Below are 26,851 nucleotides of genomic sequence, written 5' to 3' on the forward strand. Positions count from 1 at the left end.
TTTTTTTTTAAGATTTTATTTATTTATTCATGAGAGACAGAGAGAGAGAGAGAGTGAGATTGAGAGAGAGGCAGAGACATAGGCTCCATGCAGGGAGCCTGATGTGGGACTGGATCCCCAGTCTTCAGGATCACGCCCTGGGCTGAAGGCGGCGCTAAACCACTGAGCACCCCCCCCTCCCCCCCCCCCCCCCCCGCTGGGGCTGCCCACTTCTTAGCATTGTAACTTTTCCAAGTACCTGCTACTTTCCTACATAACGATTTGTAATTATAAATTTATTTCCACATCTATTTAGTTAATTCTGTCTTCCTGCTGGATTGCAAGCTCCAAAAGGTCAGTCTGCTTTCTTAGTGGATCCCCAGTGCCTGGCACAATGTTGACACATAGCAGGTACCTGACAAATTTTTATTAAGCACATTTATGGATGATGAGTGAAATGGAGTCAGTGGGAAGCTAAGAAAGGAGAGGTCAGGACCATGGAAGGTGGCTGGGAAGGGGAAGAGGTAAGAAGATGAAGCTTCTGGAGTCTTTGGAGCTGGGGTGGAATTGCCCCCAAAGCCAGGTATGGCTCTGAGGTGGGCCAGCGAAGCCTTACAGTCTATTCACCTTCTAAGCTGAACCTCAGGTAGACAATCAGAAGGAGCCTGTGGATTAAGGCTTCTTTTGCATCTCAGACCCTCACGATGGAGAAGGGCCACTAACCACCTGGTTTTCCCCCCTCCCACTGACTCTCTCAGAAGGAAAATTGGAAAGGATCTCAATATTTGGGCCACTGTAAGGAGGGCATGGAGATCTTTTCCCAGCCTACGTCCCCTTCACCTTGTGTCTCTAGAGCTGTTGAGCACCTGCCATGCTCTCCATCCTTCAGTCTCCACTCCTAGCCCCAACATTCCGGGGTGGCATGGAAAGGGAAGTTGTTGGGAGATCTGAGTTCCAAGCCAGTTCTACCACTTTCTCACTGGGAGTCGTTGGGCACACATAGCTTCTCCAAGCCTCATCTGTGGAATGGAGATGATAATCTCCACCCTGCAGTGGTTAAACAAAATCACATGTGCAGAGCTAGTGCAGTGCGGGCCACCAAGTAGGCACCCAGCGAAGGCCTGGGCTCGTTCCTGCCCGGCCACCATCCAGCTCTGTGACCTTGGGGAGGGTGCCTCACTGCTCTGGGGCTCAGCTTCATCTGTCAAACATGAGGGTTGGATCAGATCATCTTGAAGGCCCCTTCCAGCTCTGACTTGCTTGGTTCTATTCTGAGCAGGGAGCCCCACCTCTGGGGCAGGGGCGACAGGAACATTCTTTCAGCTCAGATTCAACCCAGGCACATGCTTGCCCAGCCCCATCCCGCACATTTAGCCGGTAGCGGTAGCCGGCAGGGCCACGCCTTTGGCACCACGCTGTTCCCCCACGCCCACCGCCACCCCACTTGCCAGGGCCACACGTGGGTGGATCCCTTCTTGTGGGCTGAAGGGGCCTGGGCGGGGGGTGCACAGGAAGAGGATGGGAGAGGAGCGGGAATGGTAGAGCCGTTGCGGAGCAGCGAGGGGAAGGCGCGGGAATCCTAGGGCTGCCACTTCGCAGCGGTGTGTGTCCTCTGTCCTCGGGCAAGGGACTCGAACCTTTTAGAAGCCTGTTTCCTCATTTATGAACTAACAATAATAACAATTTAAAACCTCATCGGGTTTTCGAGAACGGTAAAGGAAATAATATGCATCAAGTGCCTGGCATTCTGGTCTTGTTGCCTGCGAGGGGCTGCGACAAGCACCCTTCCCCGGCCCCCAGGGAGGGGCGAGTTCCACGAAGGCCCCGTGGGGGCGCCTGGGCCGCTTCCCCGCAGCCCGGGCCCTCCCCCCCTGAGCTGGCAGCCTGGGGTCCGAGGCGGGGGCGAGGGGAGCCCCAGCCCGCAGAGCAGGGGGGAAGGCTGCGGCCCGGGCCAGCACCCCCCTCCCCGCCCCCCCTCCGCCTTTGCCTCGGTACCAGCGTCTTTGATCTGCAACCTTCAGGGGGATTAAGAGTCTGAGAGCCCCTCTCCCCGGGGTCCCCCGCTCCCAGCCGCCCTCCCTCCGGGCTGACCTCCCAGTCGGCGGCCCGGGCTGGGGGCTGCCTCCGCCGCCGCCGCCGGTGGTCCCCGCCGCGCCTCCGGGCAGGCCACTAGGATTACAAGGGCAGCAGCCGCGGCTGGCGGGGCGCGGGGGCCCTGGGGGGCGGGGCGGGGGCGGGGCTGGGGCGCGGGGCGGGGCTGGGGCTGGGGCTGGGGCTGGGGCTGGGGGGGCTGGGGGGGCCCCCCGGCGCCTCCCGGCCATTTTGGCCGCGGAATCTGTGTAAAGTGTTTAAAAAGAAAAACTCTCCGGAGGAGGACGTAACCTTTTCTTAACATCTGGGGCTCAATTAGCTAATGACAGCAAAGCCTTCTCCGGTGTCGCTGACCCCTGGGCAGCAGCCCCGCTCCCCACCCCCGGTATTTATACAGCTGCGGCCCCTCGCTGGGACGCGGGGCAGGGGGCTCGGCTGGGTTATCTCTGCGGAGATCCGCCGCCCACCCGAGAAAGAGAAAGAAGAGGCTTAGCACGCGGCCCACCGGCGGCCCCGCGGCCCCGCGCGCCCAGCCGCTCCCGCCCCCCGCGGCCCCCGCCCCGCCCCGCCCCGCCTGCCCTCCTCTCTCTCCTCCGCTCCGTCTCTCCTCTCTTTTGTCTCCTGTCTGCCCATCCTTGTCACTCCTTCACTCTCCCCCTCTGCTCTTTGTCTCCTCCTTTCCTCGCCCACCGCCCCCCACCCTTGCCTGTCCGTCCGTCCGTCCGTCTGTCTTTTCTCCCGTCTTTCTCGGTCTTTTCCCTCCCCAGCGGCCTCCCCTCTCTAACTCTGAATAGCTCCCTTGTTCCTCCTCTGGGTTCCTGTCTCTCCCTCTCATACCAGTGCTTCCTCCCCACCTTTGTCTCTCACTGTCCCAACCGCTGAATGCCTCTCTGTCCTCCCAGAGGTGCATCGCGCCCTGGCTGCCAGGCAGATACCCCCAAGGGGAGCAGGCCTAGTGCTGGGCCACCTCTGGGCCAAGCATCCTTCCCACTGCAGGGCTGGGCAGGCCCGAGGCTGGCCACTGGCAGCCTGACCTGGATCCCCAGTGCAGGAAGTGTGGGAGAGTTGTGTGGGAGCCACCAGTTCTCCAGGTTAGAGCCAGAGGGGGTCCCCAGGGGCTTCTTTAGTGTCCTGCCGCTCCAGCTCAACGGGATCTCCACTTCCCTGCTGCTCTGCCCACCCCACCCCACCCCACCCCACCCCACCTCCCTGCCTGTATTTTGAACCCAGATGCAAGTGCAGACACACTTTCCTTCTTGTCTTCTTTCAGCACAGTTAAAACAGGCTGGAGTCTTTTAAAAATTCACCAATACTAAGGAAAAAAGTGATAAGTGCAGAAACTATAAATAGCACAAAATAGTCATGTCCAAAGATGTTATAGAGGAGGAAAGAGCACAGGATTTGGAAAGAGGAGCTGTGTTCAACTTGGAACTCCGTTGTTTTCAACCCTTCTGTAATCTTGAGGAATCACTTGAGCCTCAGTTCCCTGTCTATAGAATGGGGACAACAGTAGTTATTAAACAATAATGAGATTTATGGCCCATAAGACGGCAGCCAGAGAAAGGTGAAGTTCTTTCATTATCATTTTTTGTCTTCCTGGGGAAGATCTTGGAGTCTAGTATTTTTCTAGGGTAGCGCTGTGTTCCAAAATTCTACCTCGTATCCTTCCAAATACACCTGGAAGCCTCACACCCCTTGCAGACTCTTCTACTCCTTGCAGAGTCCCATTGGCAGAAAAACGCGGAAAGCTAACATTTGCAAACCATGGAAGGGGGGGAGGAGGTCCCAGAGTTCGGGGGTTGCCGCTGGGTAGGACCCCAGGCTCACTCAGTGATCCGCAGGCGGATCAAGAACCCTCATGGGAAGCAAGCGCAAGGGGTACTAATGCCCTGGTTCACACCCCACACCCGGGCACGGAGAAGCAGGGGCTCGAGGAGCACGGCTACCTGCGGGCGGGGCCGGGCCTGGAAGCCGGGGGTCGCTCCTCGAGGGTAAGGGGTAGCAGAGGGACAGGGGCCCTCGAGCGCCTCGGGTGGCCCGAGCGGGGCAGAGGAGAGAGGCACAGCTGCCCCACTTTCTGGGCGCTGGGGTAGGGGGGCTCCACCCTCCGACCCCGAGCGCCCGCGGCAGGAGGCGGGGACCGAGGGTGGGGTGCCGAGGGCTGGCTCCCCGCGCGCCGGGCTTGCTGCCGGCACCGGATGGAGAGGCCCGGGAAGCCTTAATTTGCAGGAAGACCTTCCCATCAGATGTCGTCTCCGGCAGCCGAGCGCTGCTGCCGGGGGTCGGGCCGGGCTCCTCCCCGCACCCTCCCTCGGGCCCTGCTGGACGAGAAACCGAGATGGTGGCAGCAGAAACCGGAGCCCCGGCGCCGCAGCGGCCCGGGCCTTGGAAGGCTCCGCTGCCTCTGGCCAAGGTCAACGCAGCCCCTCCCAGGCGCGGGCGGTGCGCGCCGCGAGCTCCCGGCCGCGGAGGGCGAGGGGCTGGAGGGGGAGGCCGGGGGCGCGCGGGCCTCAGCGGCCGCCGGCCGCCGGGTCGCGGGGGCAGGTGCTCGGAGGCTGCGGGGCTCCGGGGAGGACGGGGAGGGGTGCTGGGGCCAGAGGCTGGGACTCAGGCTGCGGGGCTGACCCACCCGGGCGGAAATGGAGACTAATTAGGGACGTTTTTATGCTAATTTGCACCTGGCTGGGCTTTTCCAGGGCCAGGAAAGTGTAGGAAAGAAGGGAAGAAGTTCCGGAGAGCTGGAAACTTCCGGAAGCACTTGATTCCAAGATAAAAGACTACTCGGCTCTCTACTGCTCACCCGCTGTGTGGCTTTGGGAAAGTTTGTTGGGGACTTCAGTTTTCTCCTCTGAAAAACAAGGAACACAGGTCACGTTTTTTTCCCAAGCTCATTCAGCAAAGAGGTGGACGATGTCTGGCCCTCAGGTTGCTGTCGGGGGGTGTGGGGGGGTGTGGATCGAGGCAGGGAGGTGGGTTGTAGGAGGAGTAAGGGGGAGGCGTGTGTCGGAAGGAAGAATCTTGACTGATGCAGAGCATCGAAGTCGCAGAAGCCAGGAGCACGTTTCCAAAGGCCTGTGCCTGTCTCCACTGTTGCCCAGAGGTCAAAGTGAGGCGGGCTGGAGGAGGGAGGCTGAGCAGAAGCCCCAGATAGTTGACAGGAGGATCAGAAGGAGGTGGGTTGGGACTCCCGGGTGGCTCGGTGGTTTAGTGCCTGCTTTTGGCCCAGGGTGTGATCCTGGGGTCCCGGGATCTAGTCCCACACCGGGCTCCCTGCGTGGAGCCTGCTCCTGCCTCTGCCTGTGTCTCTGCCTCTCTCTCTCTCTCTGTGTGTGTGTCTCTCATGAATAAATAAATAAAATCTTAAAAAAAAAAAAGGAGGTGGCTTGGTGGTAAAAGAAGACGGGAGATGGGGTGAGGAGCAGGGTAGAGAAGTGGGTGTTTAATGGTGGCACCCACCCGAGCTTCATCATAAGGTTGGGCTGGCAGGGAGGGCTGGGTTAAAGATGCCAAGTGGAAGGGGAGATGGCTGATGGGGTCATGTCCTGAAGAAGCCTGAGGGGTGAGAGCTAGGGCACAGGTAAGAAGGAACAGGAGACACACTGGGGTGGGGGAAAGGAGAGGATATTTTGACCTCTTCATTGGCCTTACTCAACTCATTGTTGGCACTGAGTGAGGAGTGAGTGGACCTGGAAAGAGTCCACTATGGACACCCAGTCAGGAGTAGGGTAGGGATGATGGGAGGGCTGATGAGCAGGGTTGCAGCTGAGGCTGGATTACAGAAATTTGAGAGAGAGTAATGCAAAGGAAGCATTTGTGGGGATGAGAGAGGGCCGGCATTTTCTGAGGTGCTCTTGCACCCTTCTATACATTCTCATTTAATTCCCATCGCACAGTGTAGCAGGTGTTATCATCCCATTTTACAGATGGGGAAATGGAGGCTCAGAGTGGTGAGGAAATTTGTCCAAAGTCACTCAGCTGGGAATAGATGAAGGTATGATTTGAACCCAGGTCTGCCAGCCTCAGAATGGAGGCTGCTAGCATTGTGCTCCATTGGGCAAGAGACCTGACCCTGGGGCCTCAGCAGTGTTTCCTTCTCCAGGTGTGGCCATCCTGGGGCACTGACCCATTTGGCTGGAAGGAAGAGGCTGGACTTTTGATCCAGGGCAGCCTGTCCTGAGCCAGCCTGAACTTAGCAGGAAGCATCCACCCAGCTGAGAGGAGGGGGAAAGGGTGGGCTCTTTTTTTTTTTCTTTCCCTAAATGAGATCAAAGCATATATGTTGTTCTGCAACATGCTACTTTTTTCTCTTGATATTTCCATCCTTATATATGTCTATTTAATTTTTTCAAGTTGTATAGTACTCCTTTGTAGAGATATTCCATTATTTATCTATCCCCCTTCCTCTGGACATTTGTATTGTCTCTAAAGTCTTGCAGTCACCAACAGTGCTTCAGTGCACACCCATCCTTGTAAGAATATCTTCATGCAAGCGAGGGTATTTCTACAGGATAAATTCCTAGAAGTGGCATCACTGGGTCAAGAATGTGCTCGTTTTAAATTCTTATGGTTAGTAGTAAACTTCTGTCCAAAGAGGTTTATGCCAGTTTACACTCCTTCCATCATAATAGGAGTGTGCTCATTCTTTCACATCCTTGCCACCAGGTATCATGTAATATATCCACATTTACCAATCTAGTGAGACAAAAAGAGTTTTTCATTTTTGTTTTCATTTTGATTTTCCTGAGTCTGTACAGCTCAGCCAAAGTCCTATTAGCTGAAGAAAGCATCATTTGTGAAGACCTGAAGAAGGGCTGAATGAGTAGCAGAGGGGCTCAGTTGGTTAGGCATCTGCCTTTGGCTTAGGTCATGATCCTGGGGTCCTGGGTTTGAGCCCTATGTTGGGCTCCCTGCTCAGTGCAGAGTCTGCTTCTCCCTCTTCCTCTGCCCCTCCCCCTGCTTATGCTCACTCTCTGTGTCTCAAATAAATAAATAAAATCTTAAAAAAAGAATAAGTAGCAAATCTAAGGCAGCTCTGAAGAAGAACTGAATGCAAATGAATGCTATCAGGACCTAGGTAAAGAGAAGCAGCACATTCTCTGGGCACATTTCTATGCTCTGGGTGGATCACGCACTTTCAGAGCTGAGTGAGAGCTGGCTACCGAGGGTCTCATGGCCAGCAGCCAGATACCCACTGGGGAAGCCTGGTTCTGCAGAGGTTACAGAACAAGCTAACAGGCTACATGGGGCAGAGGAGGGCATGTTTCAGGGAGGGCACAGGGAAGATGAGGGTCACCAGGCCCTGGGTGCTAAATGAAAACCGAGGCCATAGGCTGGGGATGTGAATGTTGGGAAGCAAATGGGACTCCAGACTTGGCCTAGGTGCTGGTAACAGTACCCTCCCCCGACCCATATATGCTTCTGTCCCCAGCCTGATCATAATACCATAGCTGGTGTTGTTTGGAGTGCTTATATAATAAGACATTGCTCTAAGTTTCAGTTTATGGAACAATTTTATCCTGACAACAATTCTGTAAGATAGATATAATTATCCCCATTTTATAGATGAGGACACAGAGGCATAGAGTTAAGTTGCTTACCCGAGGTCACACAGCTAAAAAGTGGCTAAGCTGGAATTGGAACTCAGGCCACGGGGCTTCAGAGTCCATGCTTACAACCACCACATGCATGACTTTTTATGGCCTTCCTTAGCTAATAAAATAATAACCACCATTAATTGAGAACAGACCAGGCACATTATGTTTTTGTCTCTGATGGTTACAGCAAGCCTATGTAATAGTAAGTGTTACTCTTAATTTAAAGATGAGAAAGTGAAATTCGGAAAAGCTGAATACCTTGGCTAAGATCCTCCAACTAAAAATAATTTGAGCTAAAATTTACTCTCAAATCCATGTGAATCAAAAGACCTGCCCCTTCCATATCACCCCGGGGGCCTTTTACAAGGTAAGGAGAGGGGACCTCACAACCACAGAACAGTCAAGGGTGGAAGGATCTCCGAAACCATCTAATTTGAATCTTCCATCGTAGATGGAGAGATGGAGGGTCAGAGAGGGTACTTGCCCAAGGTTACAGAGCAGATCTCAGAACAAATAGCACGTCTCCTGGGCTCCTGATCTTCTCTGGGTCTTAAAGGCTTTACGTCATCTCTGTGGAGATGAGAGCACATGTGAGTGCACTTTGGAGGGAGACTGTGCGTGCACGTGTCTGTACTGGGTGGGTATGGGCAGGGAGCTGTATGCAGCGCTGGGGAAAGCCCTCCCTCAACAGCAGGGCTGCCTGGGACACAGAGTGGCGGTTTGGAAGGGGAATCTGGGGCTGCCTTTCTTTTCCTGTAACTGGAACCTGGAAACTTTCCTCTTCTTACCCCCACCCCCATATACATGACCAATCTGTATAAAGCATAAACTGGTGGCCTGGACAGAGCTTTTGTTTTTGTTTTTTTAAAGATTTTATTTATTTATTTGAGCATGAGCGCACACAAGTTGGGGAAGAGGGAGAAGGAGAAGCAGAATCCCTGCTGAGCACTGAGCCTGGGGGGCGGGGGGGGGGGGGGGGGTTGGGGGCTGGATCCTGGGATCATGACCTGAGCTGAAGGCCGATGCTTAACTGACTGAACCACCCAGGTGCCCCTGGACAGAGCTTTTCAAGGGTTCTAAGACCCTCCCACTATCTTGGGTGACCCAGAGACTGCCATTTTACCTTATTGGGCCACATGATAAGTTACCCATTGTACTTTCCAAGGGTACTTGTAAAAATGCCAAGTACCCTGGGACCTAGCAACATAGTGAAGAGGATATATCAGTCATTCACACCTTCCTGTGAATTAGCTAGGACACTGTGTCTCCAAATAGGATATCTATCATCAGAATCCCTAAGTTCTCTGACTACTTTTAGAATTTGAATTCCAGTGGTATTAAAATATCTTCACAGTTATAAAGACAGGACTCTGAAGTTCAACGTTTTCGTGGACTAGGTATTTCAGTTCTTTGAGCTGTTGCACCAACATGGGCCTGGGAGCCACTGGGAGCTTGGAGATGGGATCTATGAGAATAACCTTTCCTTTTGAGAGGTCTATTCACACAGTGTTTGAGACGCTCTGTTGCAATGGACCATTCAGCCCTGTCATCATGTCTGCCACTGTGCTGGGGCCCAGAAATCTGGGTTCTCATCTGAGTTGTGTGGTCACTTGGGGTCACTTGGGGTCTTTCTTCAGGTGGAAAATTCACTCGCTCTTTACTTTTGCAGTATCTCTGAGTCAGACCTGTGCTGGTTCCCGAGAAGGATAGGATTATCTCATCTAGCTTTCTAGGGTGCAAGAGAGCATCATGGGGCGCGGGCTGGTTCAAGGGCTTCTCCAAGGTTACACAGCCAGTTGGGGCCATGCAGACAGCAAGGAGATAGGCGAGACTTTTTTAAGTCTGGAGCTGAGGTTGCAGCCTCAAGAATGTTTTCAGGGAGTCCAGCCTATGCTGGTAACCCCCTCTTGCACCACACACTCCACAAAGCCTACGGCAGACTCCACCAACCCACCTCTCTGTGGCCTCCACGGCTCCGGAGGCACACTGGCCCACAGACCTGGGTATTTTATTTCCACTCAACAAAACAGCCACATCCTGGCAGAAACCAAAGTGGAGGGAGGTCATCAGCCCACCATTCCTAAACCCTAGTCTTTGCAATAATAGAACTCAGATTAGAAAAAGGTATGAAAGTCAGAACCCACAAAAGTCCTTCCCAGACCCCTTGCTTGCACAGCTTCCTGAGTGGGGAGGGCTCCATGAGCCTTCAGCTAACAGGGGCTCTTGGGCATGGACAGCCTGCCCCCTTTTGACCCTGGGAGTCTTTCCTTTCCTTGGCTGGGGGAGCCTCTGGGGCTGTGGCCACCTCTCTGAGCTGGGGGAAATCCTCCCCTCACACAGGCCTCTTGGGTTCCGTAACCACCCATCCCATCTGAGCAGAGGGGGCTCATTGCCCCAGGGCTAACGGGTAATGGTGAGGCAGTCAGAATGGGGCTGAATCCAGAATGGTAGTTGGGTACCAACTTCTTTCAGCAGAGATATGGAAAGAACAGGCTAGTGTGGGTGTCCATCAAGGATGTCCAAAAGCATGGCTGTGAAACCCAGATTTACCATGTCCCATCTAGGTTTGAATGCTGCTGCCATGATCACCACCACTGTCACCATTGCCACATCTACCTCTGTCACCGTTTGCATTTCTACCACCACCATCACCTAGGTCTCCACCACTACCACCATCACCTCCACCCCCACCACTATTAGCATTTCCATTTCCATTTCAACCAGGATCTCCAGCTCCATGGCTGTCACTACTCGGATCCCAGCACCACCCCTGCCATGACCGTACTTCCAACCCCATTGCCATCATCAGCCGCAACTCCTTCACCATCACCACCTCCACCTCCAGGACCATCTCCACCATTATCATCACTCCTCACTCATCTCCCCTAATCCTTCTGTCTTCTGCTGCCGTCCACTCCGACCTCTGCCCGTTGTAATCCATCTACACCACATAGAGTATAAAGAACTTCTATTTGGGTTAACCCTTCCACCCCTTTTCATTTGTTGAACCGCAGAAAGTCCACCTCGAGACCCTATTTCCCCAGTTTTTCTTCTGAGACTTCTCATAGAAGATGAAATTAAATGCCGTGCTCTTTAAGTTAAGGAAGATTATGTGTCTCTTGCCGTTCCTGATTTACCAGGCCCATCATTCTGTCCTGGAAGGAAATTGGATTACTCTGACAGAATGTGTTCTTTGGAAAGCAGTGCTGGTTATTACCTAATTCCTTATGACCTAGTGTTTGCAGATTGATTTTTTGACGACGTGTCCCAATAGTTTTCTATTATAGCAGCTCGGCGGATGGCCTGGCCCTTCCAGAGGCATCTGCTCTCCCCCAGGTTTAAAAAGGGGCCAGGCCAGGCTGCCTGGGTCCCCCTCTGTCTCCAGGCTCCTCACCAGTTCTCCATAAATCCCCTCAGAGTGAGAGCTAGCGATCTGACTCCACCTTGGGCCAATTCCTTAAGTACCTAAGCATGTAAGTCATCAAGGCCCGTGGATGTGAATACACAAGTTCTTTCCTCATTCCCTCTTGGCTTCCTGCCTTCTCGTGATCCCATGCGGTGCCTCTTTCAGCTTTCAGATCACAGCTGACCTTTTTAGGCTAAGAAAAAAAAATAAAAGCCTCTGCTTTTTTAGTGTCATTGCTTATAGGCTTTCTCTCCCCACTCAAAAGGAGCCAGCAATCTCCTTATCCCCCTTCATTGGCCTGTTATAGTTAGAAAATGTTTTTCTCATTCTTTTGCCGCCTTGTGCAAGTTGTATCTCATTTCTTTCCCTGAACGACTCTTCTGATTTTATCTCCACAGCCTTTTGTTATTTTTCTGTATGTACCCCTCCTTCGTAACCTGGCCTGATTTCCACTTTCTTTGGCATGGCCATTTTCATTTCAGTGCTCTGGGAAGCCTTCTGCATAACTAGCAAGTAATCTCCGGGCCTCTTTGAGCTGTTTTATGCATCAGGAGACTTTCATTCTCTTCCCCTAATTTTGTTGCCTTATGTGGAAATGTCCAATTCTCCTTAGAGAGTGCCTTTGGTTCCTAAACTCAGTATTTATACTTTTCATCCTGGTTCCCAAAGCCTGGTGTGGAAAGCTTTCAGAAAGGGCCAGTTTCTGGGTCTTGTCTGAGCTGCTTTTCTTCCCTTTCTGTCGGGTGGTGGTCACCTTTCTTGTATGCCTTCCATTCTGTAGCAATAGTGGCAGTAGTATGTGTGTGTGTGTGTGTGTGTGTGTGTGTCACCTAATTGGCCCCTGCTCCCCAGAAGTCATGCTGGGGTAACCGCAGAGGACAGAGACTAGCACCTGGATGCAGTCACTGGTGCCTGGAGTTTGGGTGTGGACACTTACCAGGAGTGTTTGGTTACCATGGAGGGCTCACTTTGTGCAAGAACCCATTTGTTCATTCTCAGACTCCCTCATTCCCTCCAGAACCTCTGTTTTTGCCTGGGGCCCTGCTCGCTGCAGGCTCACAGGGTAGATGGGTCTTCTTGAGGGTCAGGGTGAGGATGACCTGGGGGAGCGCCCTGGCTGGTGTGGTACACAGACCGAAAGCAGATGAATTATGTAGAAGTGGCGGTTCCAAGGAGTGAAGACAGTGTTGTGTATGTGATGTGCATGATGTGCTCTGCTTCTGTACTGGGGGAGGTTTCTCCAAGGAAACCATACTAGAGCAGGGGCTTTAAAGTTAGAAGGGTGTTTGCCAGCAAGGGGGATATAGAAGGGCATTCCAGGCAGAACAGGGGAGGCAGAGGCCCAGGGGACGTCTGGGACTGACCCTGTGGGGCAGGCAGGGCCTCTGTGCTCCATGAGGGCCTGTGGGCTCCCCACGACCTGGGCAGGATTTGTCAGGATGGCCCTGCCAAGGCCCCTTCCCTGGCCCTGCCCAGGCGCCAGTTGTGTGCTGTTGTCTTTAGGCTTTGCCTCCTCAGTGAAGACTTTCTCCACCTAGCCTGGCTGACCAGGGTACCTGCATCCCTGTGAACAGGCTCGGGACTTCATCCCTTCCCTCTTGTAATGGCCGTGACAGGGGGAAACTTCATGAACCCTTCTTGAACCACCCCTCTCCCCCAAGACAGGATGTTCTCTTTTTTCCCAGGATCCAGCTAAGCATCCTCTACACTCTAGATTTTTTTCTTTTTTAAGATTCTATTTATTTATTAGAGAGAGAAAGAGGGAACACAAGCCTGGGGAAGGGCAGAGGGAGAAGCAGACTCCCTGCTGAGCAGGGAGCTGGACAAGGGGCTCAATCCCAGGACCCTGAGATCATGACCTGAGCCAAAGGCTGATGACTGACTGAGCCACCCAGGCGTCCCCAGATTAGATTTTTGTATGTCTAGAAAACATGGAAAATATAGATGAACAAATATTTAAAAATAGTTTCAAAAAGCACACATAATCCTACCATTCAGAGTTAACCTTGTTGACATTTTGACGTATATCCTTCCAGGTGTATACTTTCCTTTACTAAAACATGTAGTCAGTAATGTGAGCATCTTTTAGAAGTATATACAGGTCCACCTCATTATTTTAAACAGCTACATAGTACTCCACTGCTCTAGTGAACCACCGTTTATTTAAACCTGGAAGCTTGATGAAAGGTGCTGGCTGGCTGAAAAAAACCCAAAAACCAAAAAAAAAAAAAAAAAAAAAAAAAAAAAAAAATCCAAACCTGAGCCTTTGTAGACTCTCCTGCATTTTCTTTTTTTATTTCTTTTTTTGATATTTTTTTCTTTTTAAGAATTCTTTAAAAGTATGGGACACCTGGGTGGCTCAGCGGTTAAACATCTGCCTTCAGCTCAGGGCATGATCCTGGAGTCCCAGGATCGGGTCCCACATCAGGCTCCCTGCATGGAGCCTGCTTCTCCCCCTGCCTATATCTCTGCCTCTCTCTCTGTGTCTCTCATGAATTAATAAATAAAATCTTAAAAAAATATTTTTAAAGTAATCTCCCCACCCAGTGCATGGTTCAAACCCACAATCTGGAATTAAGAGTTGCACACTCCACTGACTGAGCCAGCCAGGCACCCGATTCTCCTTGTATACTCCATGTTCTCTCTTTTTTTTTTTTAAGATTTTCTTTACTTATTCATGAGAGACACACACAGAGAGGCAGAGACACAGGCAGAGGGAAAAGCAGGCTCTCTGTGGGAGCCTGATGTGGGACTTGATCCCAGGACCCTGGGATCATGACCTGAGCTGAAGGCAGATGCTCAACCACTGAGCCACCCAGGCGCCCCTTCTCCATGTTCTTTGGGAGCCCAGTGATTCAAAGGCTGTAGGAAGAGCCCTGGCCCCTGAGTCAGGAGATGTGAGTTTGAACACAGCCTGTTTCATCCATGTGTGTGGGATTCGGATCTATCCACACATCTCTTTGAGCCTAGTTAATATTTTGGAAGCATTTAACACAACTGACCCCTTTCCCCTCCTAGACCTCCTTCCTCCCTCTGGCCTCCTTGATGTCACCTGCCACCTCAGCTTTTCTCTTGTGTTTTACTAGCACGTTTTCTTCTGACTAGTATTTAGATGTTGGTACTCCCCAGGGCTCTCTCCCTTCTGTCTCTTCCCACACAGTTTGGTCCTTTTAGATGACCCGTGTTCCATATGTCTGAGGACCAAACTCTCTCTGGCTCATCCTCTTCCCTGAAATCTAGATCCACATAGTCAATGGCCCAAAGACATCTCCATCACAAACCTAGTGTTTCCACGTCTGAGCTCATTCCTCCTTACTCCCAACCTGTACTGTCTCTTGGATACTTTGTCTCAGTGACTGATGCTATTCTTTTTGTTTTTTAATTTATTTATTTATTCATGGGAGACACAGAGAGAGGCAGAGACACAGGCAGAGGGAGAAGCAGGCTCCCTGTGGGGAGCCTGATGCGGGACTCAATCCCCAGACCCTGGGATCACGCCCTGAGCCAAAGGCAGATGCTGGACCACTGAGCCAGCCAGGCTCCCCGACTGATGCTGTTCTTCCTACTGAGAAGCCGGAATATATAATGAGAAGGGAAACCTTCTCTTTTCCTCATGCTCCTTCAAATCCATTGCCTCAAACAGCCTTGCTGCTGCCCTCAGCCCTGCCTCCTCTGCTCCTGCCTCACTGCAGGTTCCAGGATCTTCCTCCTGGCCTGTGCCCACAGCCTTCTCACTGGTTCCCCACCCCCAGATTCTCCTAGAATCCACTGATCAGGATAATTTTTACCAATACTTTTTTTTTTAAAGTTGAAGTATAATTTACATACAATAAAATGCGCAAATTTGAAGAGTACAATATGACAATTTTTAAAAAAGATTTTATTTATTCATTTGAGAGTGAGAGAGAAAGAGAGCACAAGCAGGAGAGGGACAGAAGGACAAGCAGGCTCCCCACTGAGCAGGGACCTGGGGCTCCATCCCAACACCCTGGGATCATGACCTGAGCTGAAGGCAGATGCTTAACTGACTGAGCCACCCAGGAGCCCTCAATTTGATAAATTTTAATAAATACATCACATCCGTGTAACCACTACTCTGATAAAGCTACAAATTCCATCATCCCTTAACGTTCCTTGTGATCCTTTTCAGTCAGCCCCCTCCCCGCGAGCCATCACTCCACTGACTGCCTTCATCACAGGTTAGTTTTGACTGTTCTATAGAACTTCACTGAAAGGAAATTGTATAGTTTGTATTCTTGACTTAGCAACATGTTTTTGAGATTCCTTCATGTCATCATGTTGTGATCATTTAAAACTGGATACTTAGGGCACCTGGGTGACTCAGTGGTTGAGCGTCTGCCTTTGGCTCAGGTTGGGATCCTGGGATCCTGGGATCGAGTCCTGCATCGGGCTCGTGCAGGGAGCCTGCTTCTCCCTCGGCCTGTGTCTCTGCCTCTCTGTGTGTGTCTCTCATGAATAAGTAAATAAAATCTTTTAACGAATGAACGAATGAATAAATACATAGATGAAAGTGAATATTTATTTAAGTCAATCTCCTGCTTAAAACTTCAGTGGCTCCCCATTATCCACATTCCTGGCCCCTGCATGATCAGGCCTCCTCTTACACACTGCCCGTTCTTGAGCTTTAACGTTTGAGAATACTGAACCATTTGTTTACCTGCACACACATAGCTTTTCGTGGGCTGAGCCTGCTCATCTCTAACTCAGCTTGCCTAGTGAACTCCTACTCATCTGGCAGTGCTCTGTTCAGACACGGATTCTGTGAGGGTTTCTCTGACCTGTTCCCACCCCCAGGACAGAGAGTCAGCTCCACTGTAATGGACTGTGTCCACTATTCTAGTCACCCCTGAAACCCCGCCCTTCATTGATTGAATGGATTCCTTTCTTAGCCTGACTCCTGCGTCAGGTACACTATTTATCGTTGTTCCCATTACGCTAGATGTGTTTATATAATTGTGAAACCCCTTAGCTATGCTCCAAAGGATAGATTCATTCTGTTTCCAGAAATTCTTCCTGTGGAAGATACTCCTGTTGTCTACTCAAGAGCTATTTCTTGCAGTCTTTGTTGCTAACAGACCTTGATCTTGTTCAGGAAGACATGTGCCCAGAGACACCTTTGCCAGTGATTGGTTGAGAAGTGGTTGAGTTCTGAGCAGTGAGACATGAAGGACTAATTTTTAGGGGGCTTCTTGGAAAGGTTTTTCTCCCTGAAGAGAAGAAATGCAAGGTAAATGGCCCTTTCCTCTTGTTCGGGATACTATTTTGTGAGGGTGTAATGTTTGGAGCTGTGGTATCCATCTTGTGACCATGAGACCATGTCAAGCACAGGGACATGGATTCAGCACTGTGGCATTATGGAGGAATTAAGCAAACCCTAGACCCCCTATCTTCCAACTTCTTGTTATGTGAGATAATTAAATGATTTGCTTGCTTAAGACACAGTTGGGAGAAAAAAAAGACACAATTAGTTGGATTTTTTGGTATTTACAGCTGAAGGCATTCTTAACTGATAACATCTCATGAATAAACTTTAAATTTTGAGATAACAAATCTGAGATTTGTAGACCCTATACCTTTTTTTTTTTTTTTGAGAAAGTATGCATGTGTGAGCTGGGAGAGGGGCAGGGGGAGAGGGAGAGGCCCCTAAGCAGGCTCTGCACCCAGCAGGGAGCCTGACAAGGGACTAGAACCTATACATTTTTATGAAATGATGAAGCACTTAATATCCAGAGGGTGAGGAGCAATTTGTACTTTCGCCTTCAGTGACAGTACCACCTCAATGTCTACCTCGCATGGGCCTCAGGGAGGCTTTCCTTTCTATCCTTGTTTCTCAATCTTTTGAACTCTCGATCCTTCCTTAGGAAAAGGGAAGGAGCTTCCCCCTCTGGGCCTCTGACTTGGCTCACATTCATTTCGTCACATCTAGTTTTCCCCCAGTAGAGCTGGGGATAGAGGGTTTCAGGCCCTAGATTATCTTCTTAACAACCTACAAAAAAGGGTTCATTACCCAATTTTGTAGAAAAATTGAAAGTTAAATGAATGAAAAACCTGATGGGGATGGCGCAGTTAGTAAGTGGAGGAGCCCCACAGTGAGGTCTGCCCAAGCTCATTGTCTTCCTGCCTTGATACCCAGCCTCTCTGGGGCTTAAATTGTGTCAGAATCTAGAAGGTGGTAGTGCCACATTGCTTTGGGTGGCAGCCATGTCAATGCCCCACTCAGATCTTCTGCTACAGGGAGTTTAATTGACCAAGGGCTGTGCATTGGTGATGAAGCTATTTTCCCGTGGGCTGCTGCTCCCCACCTAACACTGAACACAGCAGGGGATGGGCCCATTCCTGAGAGATGCAATCCTCCTCTGGGGATGGCTTTAGCTCAAGGACTTCTATGCGCTTGGCTGAATCCTCCTTTGAACCATGCGGCAGCCCGAAACTGTCCACCTGACCATCCTTTCTTCCCTCTCTCCCTCGCAGAGGTCAGACCCACATCACAGTTTGACAGCTCTGTGTTTCGCTGGCTCCCTGCTTCTCTTTTTCTTTAATAGATGTTTCCACAAATAAATCTCTTGTACATCTAATCCCACCTCAGGCTTCTTAGACAACCTGAGCTCAAGTGCTTTGGTTTTTGAAACCCCTAAAACTCAACCTGGCAACGTATAGAGAAAGCACCTGGCACGTGCTGGGTTGTTCCTCTTCTCTCTTCCCCAGTGTGTGAAGGTGTTAATGGTGGCTGTGACTCGAGGCTGTTCCTGTTTCCAGTGGGAGCAAAATGGACCACCCCATGGCTGGGAGAATTTGTGTATAACCTGGAAACTACATGCGAAGTTCAGAGAGGCCGAGATACTCACCTAAGGAAACACCTCATGTCCAGGTGGCCACATGTATACTTAATGATGTCTGGATTGGGGGATGAAGTCAGAGTGAAGAGATAGGGTCAGGATGCAGTGTGGAGCCAGCAGAGTGGACGAGGAAAGCAGCTCCTTCCTGCCCCTCCCAACTGACTTCCCACGGCTCCTCTGTGTGTTTTGGTGCCATGGCAACTAGTTGTGAGGACTGCATGTGGAAAGTAAAGCTTAACCTTAGGATGCTGTGGGGAACTAGATGGGTCTAGAAGATACCAGGTCCATGACCTTTTGGCCTCCCAGCCTTACTCCAGCCTGGAGACACCACCCACCCTAGCCAAGCCTTTACTCATGAACACATGCCTTTCTCTATCCACACTCACTGCCTATCCAGCCAGACGGTCTCACCTGATTGACCATACCCTGGAATGCTCTGTTCTCTTATGTTTGTCTAAATCCTCTACATCTCTCAGGGCAAGTTCCAGTCTCACCTTTACCTGGAAGTGTTTCCTGATTTCCCCAACCCACAGACTCCTTTTCTTCCTCCGAACTTGTCTAGCAGTTACTGCACTATCTCTAGCACTCGTGTTAGGACATTTGGACTCTGTCCCGATCTAATTCAACAAGCTCCTAATATGTGCTAGATACTGTCCGAAGCGCTGAACGCTCACATGTGTATCTTGGGGCTAAGTCTACCTTATGCTCATTAGGTTTTAGGCAGGAGAGGAGCAGACCGTCTAGCAGCTCCGGCTTGATGGCCTGGAAACTAGGCCTGATGGGGAATGCAGATTGCAGCCATACTAAGCCTTGCCTCTGAGTCCACACTGGTCACTGTCTGAGTCTCTGCTTTCTCTCCTATAAAAAGCCTCACTTGGTAGGCTTGTTTTGAGGACCAACGAGGTAATATGCATAAAGTACCTAACACAGTGATTGACATTTTGGTTCTTCGACTCTTTTTCCATGCCAACCGTCTACTCTGTACCCCTGTAATCTACTGAAATGAAAACATTGTGTTCTCCTCTGCCTCTTAGGACTGTTCAAAGAACTCCCTGTCCTGGGCCGTTGACTTATATAAGATGCTCTCCATCCGATGCTTTCACACACTGGCTCTGAGTGCAATCCTTTGTCAGCTCTAGGGTAGAAAGTGGTATTCCTACGTCAAAGATGTCAGAGCTGGGACTCAGGCTAAGCCCCACCCCAGGTCACAGAGCTAGGAAGCAGCAGAGTTGGTCTCAGAATCAGACCTGAGACAGAAAGGCAGCCCTAAGTAGAGAGCTCTTGGGTGAGAACATGTGATACTGTGAAGATGTCACTTCTGCCCAGAGATTTCTATAAATGCAACATCATGCCAATCAAAATCACAACAGGATTTGTGCGTTTGTGTGTGTGAAATTTAACAAGCCAATTCTAAAACCAATCTGGAAGAATAACTGTGTTGGAATAGCCAAGAAATATTTGAAAAAGAAGGACAATGAGGGAGACGTGCCCTACAGATGACAAAACACTGCCAAGCTGTACTAATTAAAGTGGCGGTGTGCTGGCCTGGGACAAGACACACAGATCAAGGTCACAGAACAGAGAGTTTCAAAAGGGTTCTTGTATAAAGAGGAATTCAGTGTGTGGCAAAGTGGCATCTAAAAGCAGTAGGGAAAGGATGCGCTCTTCAATCAATACTGTAGAGACAATTGGTTATCCTTGTGAAAAAGCAGAAAGTTGACTCCTGCTTCATACTATTCACTAAATAAATTCCAGATGGATTAGAGAGCTAAATGTGAAAAAACAAAGCTATAAAACTATTAAAAGAAAATATAGGAGAATTCGCTTATAACCTTGGGGTAGGAAAAGCTTTCTTTAGCAAGACATAAAACATAGAAACCATAAAGGAAAAGGCTGTTAACATTGATTATGTCCAAATCTAAAACTGCTGGATGACAAAAGACACAGTAAATACCGTTAAAAGACAAGTGACAGACTGGAAGAGGCTATCTGGAGCGTATGCACCTGGAAGGATTAATATTCAGGATATGCAATGAATTCCTACAAATAAAGTAAAAGATAAACCACCCTAGAAAAAATGATATCGGGAACAGACAGCTCCCCTCAGAGGAACTGCAGATGGCCAATTAAACGTATCACAGGCTCAGCCGCTGTAGTCATCAAAGAAACAAGCCAAACAACACTGAGTTAACATCTTTCACCCATCAGATCTACAAAACTTTAAAAAGATTCTCAGTAGCTACCATTGGCGACACAAGAAACACCCTTTTCACCCTTGGTAAGAATTTGTCATGGTGTTTGTGGAGCATGGTCTTGCAGCACCTGTGAAAATGTCCAAACTCTTCCCCACAGCATTTCCACATCTCTGGCTGGAGAAATGCTCCAGGAACACAAAGAGGCTCAGTCACAGGGGCCAGGATGGCAGTGGCGGAAGTGTGAACAATCAGAAACAACCCAAACGCTCATTAATAGAGAAAGAGCTAAATACATTTCTGAATGTCCACATTAGCGACGGTTTTCTGAGTTCCAAACAAATGAAGTAAGACCTCTGCATCCTGAAGTGAAAAGGTCTCATTATGAGAGAGAAGCAAGTCACAGAACAATCTGGCTCTATTTATGTAAACATAGACTTTGAAACTATTTGTATGAGGAAGAAGAATCTGGAAGGGTAGGGACCAAACTGACAATCCTTGGGGATGGCAGTGGGATTGTACAGAAGCCAAAATGGGCTTTATCTAAAGGATTTTAATTTTTTTTTACAGTGAGTGTGTATAAGTATTACTACTACTACTACTACTACTACTACTACTAAATTTAAAATAATTAGAAAGACTGGCTCTTATTCAGTGTCCAGCTGTTTGTGTCCCTAGTTTTCAAGCTTGAACCACTGGGCCCCACCTGTTACTTAGATCCCATGCCTGGTTCCTAACTGAACAGGTCACTCACCCTTTACCACCTCCTTCACACTAGGCTCCTTGTCTGGGTTCTCAGCCTATGCCACTTGGTCTATCATAGTCAGGAACAAAGGAGAATTGCTCATGGTCCTTGTTCCAGAAGAACACATGGTCCAGCAAAATAAGAACTTCAGCAAAGGTGTTTTGAGAAAAACCGAGGAAGGCTTCCTAGAGGAGGTGGCATTTGAACGGAGGCTTGAAAGATGGATCATTTTTTATCTGGCCCCCTCCCCCAGCACACACATTATGTTAAAAACAACAAACACCATTACAGGAATTTTGAATATCACCTAAGCTAATGACTTTTCTGAATTCCTTTCAAGGCTTTGTCCACAAGGCAGGCATACGGTAAGTATTGCTATGGACCGAACTGTGTTCCACCAAAATTCATATGTTGAAGCCCTACCCCCAAATGTTATACTATATGGAGGTGGGGCCTTTGGGAGATAAAATTAAGTTTAGATGAAGTCCTGAGGGTGGGGCTCTCATGGTCTTCAATCAACTTCTAAGAAGGGGAAGAGATACCAGAACTTTCTCTGTGTACACATACCTAGGAAAGACCATGTGAGAACATAGTGAGGAGACAGCCATCTGCAACCCAAAGAGAGCTCTCACCAGGCACAGACTCTGCTGGCAACTTGACTTCTTGGACTTACAGTCCCTGGAACTGTGAGAAATAAATGCAGTTGTTTAAGCCACCCAGTCTATGGTATATTGTTGTAGCAGCCCGGGCTGACTAAGACAAGTATTCAGTTTGAATAATGTATTTGATTATATGTTTTTTTTAAAGTTTATTTATTTTTTTAAGTAATCTCTGTGCCAACCATGGGGCTCGAACTCATGACCCTGAGATCAGGAGTCACATGCTTTTCCAACTGAGGCAACCGGGCACCCCTATATGTTTTGTTTTTTAATATAACAATATAGAGGGACGCCTGGGTGCCTCAGTGGTTGAGTGTCTGCCTTTGGCCCAGGGCGTGGGATCCCTGGGATCCTGGGATCGAGTCCCATGTCAGGCTCCCTGTATAGAGCCTGCTTGTATCTCTGCCTCTCTCTTTCTTTTTTTTTTTTTTAATTTTTTTTTTAAATTTATTTATGATAGCCATACAGAGAGAGGGAGAGAGAGGCAGAGACATAGGCAGAGGGAGAAGCAGGCTCCATGCACCGGGAGCCTGACGTGGGATTCGATCCTGGGTCTCCAGGATCGCACCCTGGGCCAAAGGCAGGCGCCAAACCGCTGCGCCACCCAGGGATCCCTGCCTCTCTCTTTCTGTGTCTCTCATGAATAAATAAATAGAATCTTAAAAAAAAAAAAAAACAAACAGTATAGCATAGCCCTTTTTTATATTACGAAGTGAAATTTATAACAATCACTTTTAATGGCTGTGCAATATGCCATCCCATGAGTGTACTATGATTTAACTGCCCATTCCCCTATTGTTGGATCTTTAGGTTGTTTCTTATTTTCTAAAGCTCCAATGAACATCCTGGAGCATGTAGCTCCTCCCACCCCTTGAGTTATTTCCTTGCAACAAATAAATTCTCAGAAGTGGAAATACTGGGTCAAAATTTATGAACACTTTTATGGCCCTTGAAACCTGTTGCCAAATTGCTTCTAAAAGTATAGTTCCAGAATACACTGAGGGCTTTGTTAGGCAAATATGAGAGGCATAGAAATGGGATGGGGGTCCCAATTCCAGGAAACAGCATGTGTAAAGGTGCATGGACTAGGATAGACTTCTGTGATTTATCCCTTGAATGCCATGACGTGGCTAAGATGGAGAATTCTGTGGCGGATTCTGTTGGTGACAAACTCAATACCTGTTCTCAATCTCCTTGCTTGTTATTCTCTCACCATAGAAGGTGAAAGCCAGATAATCTGCTTCCCAGCCTCTTTTTCAGCTAAAAGTGACATGAATCCATTCTGTCCAAAAAGATACAAAGAAAGGCTTTGAGAAGAATTCCTTCCTTCTTCTTTCCCTTCCTCTTCCCCCCTTTCTTTCTTCCTCCCTCCTTCCCTCCTTCCCTTCCTTCCTTCATTCCTTCCACATTTTCAACATGCTTATCAAATCTTTCACCTGGGAAGCTGAAAACTTCTGATTTCCTGATTAAGGGGGAAAATGCCATTGGTACCGCCCCTCCTTCCTTCTTGCCTTGAATGCAGATGTAATGGCTGGAGTTGCAGCAGCCACATTAATATCATAAGGTTGGAGAAACATGAAGACAAAAAGCCAACCTAGTGAGGACGGCAGAAAGGCAAGACAGAAAGAAACTATTTAAGTGGCTGAATCAAATACTACAATCGCCTACCTCTAATGTCCTGTTTTGCGGGAGTACCAACCCTTTATCTGACTGAACCATTGTTAGATTTTCTGTTGCTTGTAGTCAAATGCTTCCTAAAAGATGAAGGACACTACCACCATGCCCTGTCTCCTCAGACTGTGCTTGGGATTCAGTTCTAGTCCTCTTACACTGGAGTTCAATCCTGTCTCTTGGAGCTGGAGAGTTGGATTTTTTTGCAGCCTGCTACATTACTGCCTGCCCACTCACAGTCGGGGTGGTGTCCCATTTCTAGCTCTGGGTGCTTCCAGCAGGCCTCCAAGACTGAGGCTTGCTCCTATAGTCTCTGAGCCCTGTTTGTTCAGGAGCAGCCACCGGGCCAGGACTTTGTGCTCAGGGTATGCCAGTCACTGGCTCCCTTTGAGGTTTCAAGAGAATCCTGAGCCAGGAGTCCTGGATTTATTCTGGATCTTTCCCTTATGGTCATATGGTCTCAGTCAAGTCAATCTCTCTGTGTAAAATCTCTTCATCTTCATCTGAAAAATAGGGATGATTGGGATTGCTGGCAAGGTTTAGAATTGCAAATCTGATAACATGGTGGGTACCTGAGAAACGTCTTCCATTTGAAGACAACCGAAGCTGTGGGGAGCATCAAGTAGCCCAAATCATGTAGCACAGCTGAGTATAGACTCGGCATGCTGAGGCTCCATCAAGGTGTTCCTATAGTCACTTGGCCTCTCTGTAGAGGCTTGGTGCCTGAAGTGATGGGTGCTCTTCGCTAGTCACAAAGAACAGAAGCTACTGCCAAGGTTTGTCCCTGGGCAACAACCCAGTGTGCACCAAGGCTGGTGTTTATCCCATTCCACAACAGACTTGTGGGAAAGGAGCCTTCGCTTCTGGGCCATAGGGCCTGCTGGGCCTGCTGAGACCTTGGGAGCCGGGTGCTGCCCCCAGGACCCCAAGGTGGAGTGGCAGCTGCCCTGCTTCCCACCAAGTGGCCAGAGTCAGGTTGCCCTGATCACCTCCTTTGCACAAAGTCTGCAAAACTGCCCCCAGGTCTCTCCTGCACATTCCCAGCTGACAATTTGAGGACTACATTCCATAAGCCAAAATTAGGACATGTGCTCTGTCAAAGGATTCTTTCCATGGCTGAATGTATTTATTTGAAAGTTCTTATCGAGGAATAAAAATGAACTCTGCCAGAGGTTTAATGAATCACCTTAATTGGAAGGAACACAAATATGTGCAAACAGGGCTGTCTTGGACACTAATGATGTCAGGAGAGGTTTCTTTCTCAACAGCTAAGGGGTGAAGTCTCGGGTCCAGGGATAGAAGTGGAGAGGTAGGAGGGGGTGGCCATGGGCAGAACTTACTTGCCTTGAACAAATTCTCCCAAACTAGTAACTTTTCAGCAGTTTTGAAAGGGAATATAGAGGCACGATGATTAGTGAAGCCAGCATGAAGAGATACAAGTCGAAGCAGTGTGAGAGCAAGTCCAGGGCCACGGGGAGCCGGTGATCCAAGGGCTGGCATTGCTGTTCTATTGACATCCCCCACTCCCGCTGCCCCACCACTCAGCTTGCTAGCCGCTCAGGTCCTGTACCCACACCTGCCCCAGACTGGCCTCTACACTGGGGGGAGATCTGGTTCCCAACTCCCCATCCATAGAGTTCCCATCTACCCTCAAAGCTGCCTGCAGCCTAAGGGAAGGAGAGCCAGGAGGGAAGGGAGGGCTGTGAGGCCCAGGATGAGGGCTCTTCTCACTGGAACATAGCAAGTTTATTCTTCTGGGGTTTCCACCATCCCAGAAGGAGGGTGCAATCTCCTATAAGTCTGCTCATCACCACACCTGACTTGGGGGACACACAGCCCATCCTCTCTCCTCAGTCCCTTCCACTCACAGGCCTAAGAAAATCAAATGCTTGGGAGAGAATCACCTGCATCCTGGTCCTGACTACACACCCCAGTGTCCCATCAAGGGATGCTTGTCAGGGCACCTGGGTGGCTCTATGGTTGAGTGTCTGCCTTTGGCTCTGGTCGTGATCCCGGGGTCCTGGGATCGAGTCCTGCATCAGGTTCGCCACAAGGAGCCTGCTTCTCCTTCTGCCTGTGTCTCTGCCTCTCTGTCTCTCCTGAACAAATACATAAAATCTGTTTTGTTTTTCAAAAAAGGGATGCTTGTTACCCGAGGCCAGGGAAGACCTGGAGCTGTGTGTGACCTTGATCAAAGTGTGTAACCTGAGCAAGTTTCCTAGTCTGTAATATGGACCTGATGACTTCTGCCTTAATTGCCTAATCACATATGCAGAGCACCCATTTCATTGGCACATATGAAGGAGGCCATTGATAAATAGTGACTATTAATGTGTAAAACCATTCAGACACATGAAAGTATAAGGGATACCGACATTAATAATAATTATAGTAATCATCCCATTCTTCTTGTTCCCTGAGGCAGAAGGAAGCATGCAGAGAGGACTGTTCCAGCCCCGATGCCTGGCTTCTCACCGGCCACTCGCCGTGGCTCTCAGGCAGATGGGCTCTGGCTCATTGCCACGGGCATTCCTTTTGCACCCTGCCCCGCTCTGGGCCGCAGAGAGCGCCACTGCCGCCCACTCCCTAACAGTCAAGGCCAGGACCAGGGGGTTCCCTCCCCGGGGCAGCCACCCTCTTGCTACTCTCTGTGGGAGCCCCAGGAAGCTCCCTCTCCCGGTCAGTGGCAGCAATGTGGTGCGTGGCCACGGGGAGACCCAGAGGAAAGCCCTGCTCCCGGCTCAGTGTGTGACTGTCTCCACTTGCACCAGGCTGGGCAGGCGGGGACCCCTGCTAGATGTCCTCAGCCTGGCCCAACCTTGCAGCCCAGCCGGATCCCTCTTTGCTCCCCCTCCCACCTCCTCCAGCCTATGCGCCGGCAGGGGCGGGGGAGGGGGGGAGGGATCTTAATTTCTCCTGCTTCTAATCAGCACAGCTGGGAGAACCAGCAGGCGAGGGCAGGAGGAGGTGAAAGGCCATGGGCCTAATCTACAAGCCACCCAGTCACCAGAGCCCAGCTTCCCTCCTAACAAGCCATGCAGCAAACAAATTATCTTTGTTGTTCCTGGGAAATCTGCAAGTACTTAGCCGTGTAATTAGCATCTGTGCCTTGTGCCGGCAGGTTCAGGTGAACGGGCCGCGGCTACCCGGTGCCAGGCCGCCTGTAATCAAAACCAAAGCGGCCGCCTCGGTGCTCTCGGGTGAAGACGATGTCAAACTCAATCGGGCCCTCTCCTGGGACGGAGCACCCGGGAGCTGGCGCGGACCGGGGCCTCGGGGCCTCCGAAACGCAGAGGGGCGGGAGGTGGGCAGAGCCCAGCCTTTTCCGCAGACCGCCTGGCGTCCTGGTCGCCCTGGAAGCCGGGGTGCAAGGAGGGCCTGAGGCCTGACCTACTGATGCCGAGGCCCTGGGCCTGGGGATCTGCATTTTAAGGAGCTTTCCAGGTGATCTGATGGACAGTCAAGCTTGGGGAAACAGTGGATGCTCTCCAAATCCCCTCTGTTGGTGGAGGAAAGATAAGTGTCATTTACTGAGAGCCTTCTGGGTGTGTGGCCTTTATATGTGAATGTGCTACTTCATTTAATTTTTCCTATTTTAAGATTTTATTTATTCATGAGAGAGAGAGAGGCAGAGAGGCACAGACACAGGGAGAAGCA

This window comes from Canis aureus, chromosome 31 (genome assembly GCF_053574225.1).
Source record: "Canis aureus isolate CA01 chromosome 31, VMU_Caureus_v.1.0, whole genome shotgun sequence".
NCBI lineage: Eukaryota > Metazoa > Chordata > Mammalia > Carnivora > Canidae > Canis > Canis aureus.